The following is a 12,088-nucleotide window of genomic DNA, read 5'->3' as shown; positions in this document are numbered from 1 at the left end:
TTGTATTGGTTTTTTGGAAGTGTTAGCCCTGTAAGAGAAAAATTTAAATGGTTGGGAAAGGACATGGGATGTAGAAATATTTTTTTCACATTTAATTTCCTTGTAAAAACAGGTAAATAAATAGGGATTTTCGTACGGATAAGTACCCAATGAACGGTTCGTTTAGCTTTATATATTGGTCCGGGTGGGCATTGTATTGGTTTTTCGGAAGTGTTAGCCCTGTAAGAGAAAAATTTAAATGGTTGGGAAAGGCCATGGGATGTAGAAATATTTTTTTCACATTTTATTTCCTTGTAAATACAGGTAAATCAATAGGGATTTTCGTATGTATAAGTACCCAGTGAACAGCTCGTTTAGCTTTATATATTGTTCCGGGTGGGCGTTGTATTGGTTTTTCGGAAGTGTTAGCCCTGTAAGAGAAAAATTTAAATGGTTGGGAAAGGCCATGGGATGTAGAAATATTTTTTTCACATTTTATTTCCTTGTAAAAACAGGTAAATCAACAGGGATTTTCGTACGGATAAGTACCCAGTGAACGGTTCGTTTAGCTTTATATATTGATCCGGGTGGGCGTTTTATTGGTTTTTCGGAAGTGTTAGCCCTGTAAGAGAAAAATTTAAATGGTTGGGAAAGGCCATGGGATGTAGAAATATTTTTTTCACATTTTATTTCCTTGTAAAAACAGGTAAATCAATAGGGATTTTCGTACGGATAAGTACCCAGTGAACGGCTCGTTTAGCTTTATATATTGTTCCGGATGGGCGTTGTATTGGTTTTTCGGAAGCGATAGACCTGTAAGAGAACAATTTAAATGGTTGGGAAATGCCATGGGATGTAGAAATATTTTTTTCACATTTTATTTCCTTGTAAAAACAGGTAAATCAATAGGGATTTTCGTACGTATAAGTACCCAGTGAACGGCTCGTTTAGCTTTATATATTGGTCCGGGTGGGCGTTGTATTGGTTTTTCGGAAGTGTTAGCCCTGTAAGAGAAAAATTTAAATGGTTGGGAAAGGCCATGGGATGTAGAAATATTTTTTTCACATTTTATATCCTTGTAAAAACAGGTAAATCAATAGGGATTTTCGTACGGATAAGTACCCAATGAACGGTTCGTTTAGCTTTATATATTGGTCCGGGTGGGCGTTGTATTGGTTTTTCGGAAGTGTTAGCCCTGTAAGAGAAAAATTTAAATGGTTGGGAAAGGCCATGGGATGTAGAAATATTTTTTTCACATTTTATTTCCTTGTAAAAACAGGTAAATCAATAGGGTTTTTCGTACGGATAAGTACCCAGTGAACGGTCGTTTAGCTTTATATATTGGTCCGGGTGGGCGTTTTATTGGTTTTTCGGAAGTGTTAGCCCTGTAAGAGAACAATGTAAATGGTTGGGAAAGGCCATGGGATGTAGAAATATTTTTTTCACAGTTTATTTCCTTGTAAAAACAGGTAAATCAATAGGGATTTTCGTACGTATAAGTACCCAGTGAACGGTTCGTTTAGCTTTATATAGTGTTCCGGGTGGGCGTTGTATTGGTTTTTCAGAAGTGTTAGACTTGTAAGAGAAAAATTTAAATGGTTGGGAAAGGCCATGGGATGTAGAAATATTGTTTTCACATTTTATTTCCTTTTAAAAACAAGTAAATCAATGGGGATTTTTGTACGGATAAGTACCCAGTGAACAGTTCGTTTAGCTTTATATATTGTTCCGGGTGGGCGTTGTATTGGTTTTTCGGAAGTGTTAGCCCTGTAAGAGAAAAATTTAAATGGTTGGGAAAGGCCATGGGATGTAGAAATATTTTTTTCACATTTTATATCCTTGTAAAAACAGGTAAATCAATAGGGATTTTCGTACGGATAAGTACCCAATGAACGGTTCGTTTAGCTTTATATATTGGTCCGGGTGGGCGTTGTATTGGTTTTTCGGAAGTGTTAGCCCTGTAAGAGAAAAATTTAAATGGTTGGGAAAGGCCATGGGATGTAGAAATATTTTTTTCACATTTTATTTCCTTGTAAAAACAGGTAAATCAATAGGGTTTTTCGTACGGATAAGTACCCAGTGAACGGTCGTTTAGCTTTATATATTGGTCCGGGTGGGCGTTTTATTGGTTTTTCGGAAGTGTTAGCCCTGTAAGAGAACAATGTAAATGGTTGGGAAAGGCCATGGGATGTAGAAATATTTTTTTCACAGTTTATTTCCTTGTAAAAACAGGTAAATCAATAGGGATTTTCGTACGTATAAGTACCCAGTGAACGGTTCGTTTAGCTTTATATAGTGTTCCGGGTGGGCGTTGTATTGGTTTTTCAGAAGTGTTAGACTTGTAAGAGAAAAATTTAAATGGTTGGGAAAGGCCATGGGATGTAGAAATATTGTTTTCACATTTTATTTCCTTTTAAAAACAAGTAAATCAATGGGGATTTTTGTACGGATAAGTACCCAGTGAACAGTTCGTTTAGCTTTATATATTGTTCCGGGTGGGCGTTGTATTGGTTTTTTGGAAGTTTTAGACCTGTAAGAGAAAAATTTAACCGGTTGGGAAAGGCCATGGGATGTAGAAATATTTTTTTCACATTTTACTTCCTTGTAAAACCAGGTAAATCAATAGGGATTTTCGTACGGATAAGTACCCAGTGAACGGTTCGTTTAGCTTTAAATATTGTTCCGGGTGGGCGTTGTATTGCTTTTTCGGAAGTGTTAGACTTGTAAGAGAAAAATTTAAATGGTTGGGAAAGGCCATGGGATGTAGAAATAATTTTTTTCACATTTAATTTCCTTGTAGAAACAGGAAAATCAATAGGGATTTTCGTACGGATAAGTACCCAATGAACGGTTCTTTTAGCTTTATATATTGGTCCGGGTGGGCGTTGTATTGGTTTTTCGGAAGTGTTAGCCCTGTAAGAGAACAATTTAAATGGTTGGGAAAGGCCATGGGATGCAGAAATATTTTTTTCACATTTTATTTCCTTGTAAAAACAGGTAAATCAACAGGGATTTTCGTATGTATAAGTACCCAGTGAACGGCTCGTTTAGCTTTATATATTGTTCCGGGTGGGCGTTGTATTGGTTTTTCGGAAGTGATAGACCTATAAGAGAAAAATTTAAATGGTTGGGAAAGGCTATGGGATGCAGAAATATTTTTTTCACATTTTATTTCCTTGTAAAAACAGGTAAATCAACAGGGATTTTCGTACGGATAAGTACCCAGTGAACGGTTCGTTTAGCTTTATATATTGTTCCGGGTGGGCGTTGTATTGGTTTTTCGGAAGTGTTAGACTTGTAAGAGAAAAATTTAAATGGTTGGGAAAGGCCATGGGATGCAGAAATATTTTTTTCACATTTTATTTCCTTGTAAAAACAGGTAAATCAACAGGGATTTTCGTACGGATAAGTACCCAGTGAACCGTTCGTTTAGCTTTATATATTGATCCGGGTGGGCGTTTTATTGGTTTTTCGGAAGTGTTAGCCCTGTAAGACAAAAATTTAAATGGTTGGGAAAGGACATGGGATGTAGAAATATTTTTTTCACATTTAATTTCCTTGTAAAAACAGGTAAATCAATAGGGATTTTCGTACGGATAAGTACCCAATGAACGGTTCTTTTAGCTTTATATATTGGTCCGGGTGGGCGTTGTATTGGTTTTTCGGAAGTGTTAGCCCTGTAAGAGAAAAATTTAAATGGTTGGGAAAGGCCATGGGATGCAGAAATATTTTTTTCACATTTTATTTCCTTGTAAAAACAGGTAAATCAACAGGGATTTTCGTATGTATAAGTACCCAGTGAACGGCTCGTTTAGCTTTATATATTGTTCAGGGTGGGCGTTGTATTGGTTTTTCGGAAGTGATAGACCTATAAGAGAAAAATTTAAATGGTTGGGAAAGGCTATGGGATGCAGAAATATTTTTTTCACATTTTATTTCCTTGTAAAAACAGGTAAATCAACAGGGATTTTCGTACGGATAAGTACCCAGTGAACGGTTCGTTTAGCTTTATATATTGATCCGGGTGGGCGTTTTATTGGTTTTTCGGAAGTGTTAGCCCTGTAAGAGAAAAATTTAAATGGTTGGGAAAGGCCATGGGATGTAGAAATATTTTTTTCACATTTTATTTCCTTGTAAAAACAGGTAAATCAATAGGGATTTTCGTACGGATAAGTACCCAGTGAACGGCTCGTTTAGCTTTATATATTGTTCCGGATGGGCGTTGTATTGGTTTTTCGGAAGCGATAGACCTGTAAGAGAACAATTTAAATGGTTGGGAAATGCCATGGGATGTAGAAATATTTTTTTCACATTTTATTTCCTTGTAAAAACAGGTAAATCAATAGGGATTTTCGTACGTATAAGTACCCAGTGAACAGCTCGTTTAGCTTTATATATTGGTCCGGGTGGGCGTTGTATTGGTTTTTCAGAAGTGTTAGCCCTGTAAGAGAAAAATTTAAATGGTTGGGAAAGGCCATGGGATGTAGAAATATTTTTTTCACATTTTATTTCCTTGTAAAAACAGGTAAATCAATAGGGATTTTCGTACGGATAAGTACCCAGTGAACGGCTCGTTTAGCTTTATATATTGTTCCGGATGGGCGTTGTATTGGTTTTTCGGAAGCGATAGACCTGTAAGAGAACAATTTAAATGGTTGGGAAATGCCATGGGATGTAGAAATATTTTTTTCACATTTTATTTCCTTGTAAAAACAGGTAAATCAATAGGGATTTTCGTACGTATAAGTACCCAGTGAACAGCTCGTTTAGCTTTATATATTGGTCCGGGTGGGCGTTGTATTGGTTTTTCAGAAGTGTTAGCCCTGTAAGAGAAAAATTTAAATGGTTGGGAAAGGCCATGGGATGTAGAAATATTTTTTTCACATTTTATTTCCTTGTAAAAACAGGTAAATCAATAGGGTTTTTCGTACGGATAAGTACCCAGTGAACGGTTCGTTTAGCTTTATATATTGGTCCGGGTGGGCGTTTTATTGGTTTTTCGGAAGTGTTAGCCCTGTAAGAGAAAAATTTAAATGGGTGGGAAAGGACATGGGATGTAGAAATATTTTTTTCACATTTAATTTCCTTGTAGAAACAGGTAAATCTATAGGGATTTTCGTACGGATAAGTACCCAGTGAACGGTTCGTTTAGCTTTATATATTGTTCCAGGTGGGCGTTGTATTGGTTTTTCGGAAGTGTTAGACTTGTAAGAGAAAAATTTAAATGGTTGGGAAAGGCCATGGGATGCAGAAATATTTTTTTCACATTTTATTTCCTTGTAAAAACAGGTAAATCAACAGGGATTTTCGTACGGATAAGTACCCAGTGAACCGTTCGTTTAGCTTTATATATTGATCCGGGTGGGCGTTTTATTGGTTTTTCGGAAGTGTTAGCCCTGTAAGAGAAAAATTTAAATGGTTGGGAAAGGCCATGGGATGTAGAAATATTTTTTTCACATTTTATTTCCTTGTAAAAACAGGTAAATCAATAGGGATTTTCGTACGGATAAGTACCCAGTGAACGGCTCGTTTAGCTTTATATATTGTTCCGGATGGGCGTTGTATTGGTTTTTCGGAAGCGTTAGACCTGTAAGAGAACAATTTAAATGGTTGGGAAATGCCATGGGATGTAGAAATATTTTTTTCACATTTTATTTCCTTGCAAAACCAGGTAAATCAATAGGGATTTTCGTACGTATAAGTACCCAGTGAACGGCTCGTTTAGCTTTATATATTGGTCCGGGTGGGCGTTGTATTGGTTTTTCGGAAGTGTTAGCCCTGTAAGAGAAAACTTTAAATGGTTGGGAAAGGCCATTGGATGTAGAAATATTTTTTTCACATTTTATTTCCTTGTAAAAACAGGTAAATCAATAGGGATTTTCGTACATATAAGTACCCAGTGAACGGTTCGTTTAGCTTTATATATTGTTCCGGGTGGGCGTTGTATTGGTTTTTTGGAAGTGTTGGCCCTGTAAGAGAAAAATTTAAATGGTTCGGAAAGGACATGGGATGTAGAAATATTTTTTTCACATTTAATTTCCTTGTAAAAACAGGTAAATCAATAGGGATTTTCGTACGGATAAGTACCCAATGAACGGTTCTTTTAGCTTTATATATTGGTCCGGGTGGGCGTTGTATTGGTTTTTCGGAAGTGTTAGCCCTGTAAGAGAAAAATTTAAATGGTTGGGAAAGGCCATGGGATGCAGAAATATTTTTTTCACATTTTATTTCCTTGTAAAAACAGGTAAATCAACAGGGATTTTCGTATGTATAAGTACCCAGTGAACGGCTCGTTTAGCTTTATATATTGTTCCGGGTGGGCGTTGTATTGGTTTTTCGGAAGTGATAGACCTATAAGAGAAAAATTTAAATGGTTGGGAAAGGCTATGGGATGCAGAAATATTTTTTTCACATTTTATTTCCTTGTAAAAACAGGTAAATCAACAGGGATTTTCGTACGGATAAGTACCCAGTGAACGGTTCGTTTAGCTTTATATATTGATCCGGGTGGGCGTTTTATTGGTTTTTCGGAAGTGTTAGCCCTGTAAGAGAAAAATTTAAATGGTTGGGAAAGGCCATGGGATGTAGAAATATTTTTTTCACATTTTATTTCCTTGTAAAAACAGGTAAATCAATAGGGATTTTCGTACGGATAAGTACCCAGTGAACGGCTCGTTTAGCTTTATATATTGTTCCGGATGGGCGTTGTATTGGTTTTTCGGAAGCGATAGACCTGTAAGAGAACAATTTAAATGGTTGGGAAATGCCATGGGATGTAGAAATATTTTTTTCACATTTTATTTCCTTGTAAAAACAGGTAAATCAATAGGGATTTTCGTACGTATAAGTACCCAGTGAACGGCTCGTTTAGCTTTATATATTGTTCCGGATGGGCGTTGTATTGGTTTTTCGGAAGCGATAGACCTGTAAGAGAACAATTTAAATGGTTGGGAAATGCCATGGGATGTAGAAATATTTTTTTCACATTTTATTTCCTTGTAAAAACAGGTAAATCAATAGGGATTTTCGTACGTATAAGTACCCAGTGAACGGCTCGTTTAGCTTTATATATTGTTCCGGATGGGCGTTGTATTGGTTTTTCGGAAGTGTTAGCCCTGTAAGAGAAAAATTTAAATGGTTGGGAAAGGCCATGGGATGCAGAAATATTTTTTTCACATTTTATTTCCTTGTAAAAACAGGTAAATCAACAGGGATTTTCGTATGTATAAGTACCCAGTGAACGGCTCGTTTAGCTTTATATATTGTTCCGGGTGGGCGTTGTATTGGTTTTTCGGAAGTGATAGACCTATAAGAGAAAAATTTAAATGGTTGGGAAAGGCTATGGGATGCAGAAATATTTTTTTCACATTTTATTTCCTTGTAAAAACAGGTAAATCAACAGGGATTTTCGTACGGATAAGTACCCAGTGAACGGTTCGTTTAGCTTTATATATTGATCCGGGTGGGCGTTTTATTGGTTTTTCGGAAGTGTTAGCCCTGTAAGAGAAAAATTTAAATGGTTGGGAAAGGCCATGGGATGTAGAAATATTTTTTTCACATTTTATTTCCTTGTAAAAACAGGTAAATCAATAGGGATTTTCGTACGGATAAGTACCCAGTGAACGGCTCGTTTAGCTTTATATATTGTTCCGGATGGGCGTTGTATTGGTTTTTCGGAAGCGATAGACCTGTAAGAGAACAATTTAAATGGTTGGGAAATGCCATGGGATGTAGAAATATTTTTTTCACATTTTATTTCCTTGTAAAAACAGGTAAATCAATAGGGATTTTCGTACGTATAAGTACCCAGTGAACGGCTCGTTTAGCTTTATATATTGTTCCGGATGGGCGTTGTATTGGTTTTTCAGAAGCGATAGACCTGTAAGAGAACAATTTAAATGGTTGGGAAATGCCATGGGATGTAGAAATATTTTTTTCACATTTTATTTCCTTGTAAAAACAGGTAAATCAATAGGGATTTTCGTACGTATAAGTACCCAGTGAACGGCTCGTTTAGCTTTATATATTGTTCCGGATGGGCGTTGTATTGGTTTTTCGGAAGTGTTAGCCCTGTAAGAGAAAAATTTAAATGGTTGGGAAAGGCCATGGGATGCAGAAATATTTTTTTCACATTTTATTTCCTTGTAAAAACAGGTAAATCAACAGGGATTTTCGTACGTATAAGTACCCAGTGAACGGCTCGTTTAGCTTTATATATTGTTCCGGGTGGGCGTTGTATTGGTTTTTCGGAAGTGATAGACCTATAAGAGAAAAATTTAAATGGTTGGGAAAGGCTATGGGATGCAGAAATATTTTTTTCACATTTTATTTCCTTGTAAAAACAGGTAAATCAACAGGGATTTTCGTACGGATAAGTACCCAGTGAACGGTTCGTTTAGCTTTATATATTGATCCGGGTGGGCGTTTTATTGGTTTTTCGGAAGTGTTAGCCCTGTAAGAGAAAAATTTAAATGGTTGGGAAAGGCCATGGGATGTAGAAATATTTTTTTCACATTTTATTTCCTTGTAAAAACAGGTAAATCAATAGGGATTTTCGTACGGATAAGTACCCAGTGAACGGCTCGTTTAGCTTTATATATTGTTCCGGATGGGCGTTGTATTGGTTTTTCGGAAGCGATAGACCTGTAAGAGAAAAATTTAAATGGTTGGGAAAGGCCATGGGATGCAGAAATATTTTTTTCACATTTTATTTCCTTGTAAAAACAGGTAAATCAACAGGGATTTTCGTATGTATAAGTACCCAGTGAACGGCTCGTTTAGCTTTATATATTGTTCCGGGTGGGCGTTGTATTGGTTTTTCAGAAGTGATAGACCTATAAGAGAAAAATTTAAATGGTTGGGAAAGGCTATGGGATGCAGAAATATTTTTTTCACATTTTATTTCCTTGTAAAAACAGGTAAATCAACAGGGATTTTCGTACGGATAAGTACCCAGTGAACGGTTCGTTTAGCTTTATATATTGATCCGGGTGGGCGTTTTATTGGTTTTTCGGAAGTGTTAGCCCTGTAAGAGAAAAATTTAAATGGTTGGGAAAGGCCATGGGATGTAGAAATATTTTTTTCACATTTTATTTCCTTGTAAAAACAGGTAAATCAATAGGGATTTTCGTACGGATAAGTACCCAGTGAACGGCTCGTTTAGCTTTATATATTGTTCCGGATGGGCGTTGTATTGGTTTTTCGGAAGCGATAGACCTGTAAGAGAACAATTTAAATGGTTGGGAAATGCCATGGGATGTAGAAATATTTTTTTCACATTTTATTTCCTTGTAAAAACAGGTAAATCAATACGGATTTTCGTACGTATAAGTACCCAGTGAACAGCTCGTCTAGCTTTATATATTGGTCCGGGTGGGCGTTGTATTGGTTTTTCAGAAGTGTTAGCCCTGTAAGAGAAAAATTTAAATGGTTGGGAAAGGCCATGGGATGTAGAAATATTTTTTTCACATTTTATTTCCTTGTAAAAACAGGTAAATCAATAGGGATTTTCGTACGGATAAGTACCCAGTGAACGGCTCGTTTAGCTTTATATATTGTTCCGGATGGGCGTTGTATTGGTTTTTCGGAAGCGATCGACCTGTAAGAGAACAATTTAAATGGTTGGGAAATGCCATGGGATGTAGAAATATTTTTTTCACATTTTATTTCCTTGTAAAAACAGGTAAATCAATAGGGATTTTCGTACGTATAAGTACCCAGTGAACAGCTCGTTTAGCTTTATATATTGGTCCGGGTGGGCGTTGTATTGGTTTTTCAGAAGTGTTAGCCCTGTAAGAGAAAAATTTAAATGGTTGGGAAAGGCCATGGGATGTAGAAATATTTTTTTCACATTTTATTTCCTTGTAAAAACAGGTAAATCAATAGGGTTTTTCGTACGGATAAGTACCCAGTGAACGGTTCGTTTAGCTTTATATATTGTTCCGGGTGGGCGTTGTATTGGTTTTTTGGAAGTGTTAGCCCTGTAAGAGAAAAATTTAAATGGTTGGGAAAGGACATGGGATGTAGAAATATTTTTTTCACATTTAATTTCCTTGTAAAAACAGGTAAATCAATAGGGATTTTCGTACGGATAAGTACCCAATGAACGGTTCTTTTAGCTTTATATATTGGTCCGGGTGGGCGTTGTATTGGTTTTTCGGAAGTGTTAGCCCTGTAAGAGAAAAATTTAAATGGTTGGGAAAGGCCATGGGATGCAGAAATATTTTTTTCACATTTTATTTCCTTGTAAAAACAGGTAAATCAACAGGGATTTTCGTATGTATAAGTACCCAGTGAACGGCTCGTTTAGCTTTATATATTGTTCCGGGTGGGCGTTGTATTGGTTTTTCGGAAGTGATAGACCTATAAGAGAAAAATTTAAATGGTTGGGAAAGGCTATGGGATGCAGAAATATTTTTTTCACATTTTATTTCCTTGTAAAAACAGGTAAATCAACAGGGATTTTCGTACGGATAAGTACCCAGTGAACGGTTCGTTTAGCTTTATATATTGATCCGGGTGGGCGTTTTATTGGTTTTTCGGAAGTGTTAGCCCTGTAAGAGAAAAATTTAAATGGTTGGGAAAGGCCATGGGATGTAGAAATATTTTTTTCACATTTTATTTCCTTGTAAAAACAGGTAAATCAATAGGGATTTTCGTACGGATAAGTACCCAGTGAACGGCTCGTTTAGCTTTATATATTGTTCCGGATGGGCGTTGTATTGGTTTTTCGGAAGCGATAGACCTGTAAGAGAACAATTTAAATGGTTGGGAAATGCCATGGGATGTAGAAATATTTTTTTCACATTTTATTTCCTTGTAAAAACAGGTAAATCAATAGGGATTTTCGTACGTATAAGTACCCAGTGAACAGCTCGTTTAGCTTTATATATTGGTCCGGGTGGGCGTTGTATTGGTTTTTCAGAAGTGTTAGCCCTGTAAGAGAAAAATTTAAATGGTTGGGAAAGGCCATGGGATGTAGAAATATTTTTTTCACATTTTATATCCTTGTAAAAACAGGTAAATCAATAGGGATTTTCGTACGGATAAGTACCCAATGAACGGTTCGTTTAGCTTTATATATTGGTCCGGGTGGGCGTTGTATTGGTTTTTCGGAAGTGTTAGCCCTGTAAGAGAAAAATTTAAATGGTTGGGAAAGGCCATGGGATGTAGAAATATTTTTTTCACATTTTATTTCCTTGTAAAAACAGGTAAATCAATAGGGTTTTTCGTACGGATAAGTACCCAGTGAACGGTTCGTTTAGCTTTATATATTGGTCCGGGTGGGCGTTTTATTGGTTTTTCGGAAGTGTTAGCCCTGTAAGAGAAAAATTTAAATGGTTGGGAAAGGACATGGGATGTAGAAATATTTTTTTCACATTTAATTTCCTTGTAGAAACAGGTAAATCTATAGGGATTTTCGTACGGATAAGTACCCAGTGAACGGTTCGTTTAGCTTTATATATTGTTCCGGGTGGGCGTTGTATTGGTTTTTCGGAAGTGTTAGACTTGTAAGAGAAAAATTTAAATGGTTGGGAAAGGCCATGGGATGCAGAAATATTTTTTTCACATTTTATTTCCTTGTAAAAACAGGTAAATCAACAGGGATTTTCGTACGGATAAGTACCCAGTGAACCGTTCGTTTAGCTTTATATATTGATCCGGGTGGGCGTTTTATTGGTTTTTCGGAAGTGTTAGCCCTGTAAGAGAACAATTTAAATGGTTGGGAAAGGCCATGGGATGTAGAAATATTTTTTTCACATTTTATTTCCTTGTAAAACCAGGTAAATCAATAGGGATTTTCGTACGTATAAGTACCCAGTGAACGGCTCGTTTAGCTTTATATATTGGTCCGGGTGGGCGTTGTATTGGTTTTTCGGAAGTGTTAGCCCTGTAAGAGAAAAATTTAAATGGTTGGGAAAGGCCATGGGATGTAGAAATATTTTTTTCACATTTTATATCCTTGTAAAAACAGGTAAATCAATAGGGATTTTCGTACGGATAAGTACCCAATGAACGGTTCGTTTAGCTTTATATATTGGTCCGGGTGGGCGTTGTATTGGTTTTTCGGAAGTGTTAGCCCTGTAAGAGAAAAATTTAAATGGTTGGG

Source organism: Paroedura picta, chromosome 9, assembly GCF_049243985.1.
Source record: "Paroedura picta isolate Pp20150507F chromosome 9, Ppicta_v3.0, whole genome shotgun sequence".
NCBI classification, from domain to species: Eukaryota; Metazoa; Chordata; class Lepidosauria; order Squamata; family Gekkonidae; genus Paroedura; species Paroedura picta.
Note: the sequence above shows the minus strand (reverse complement) of the source record.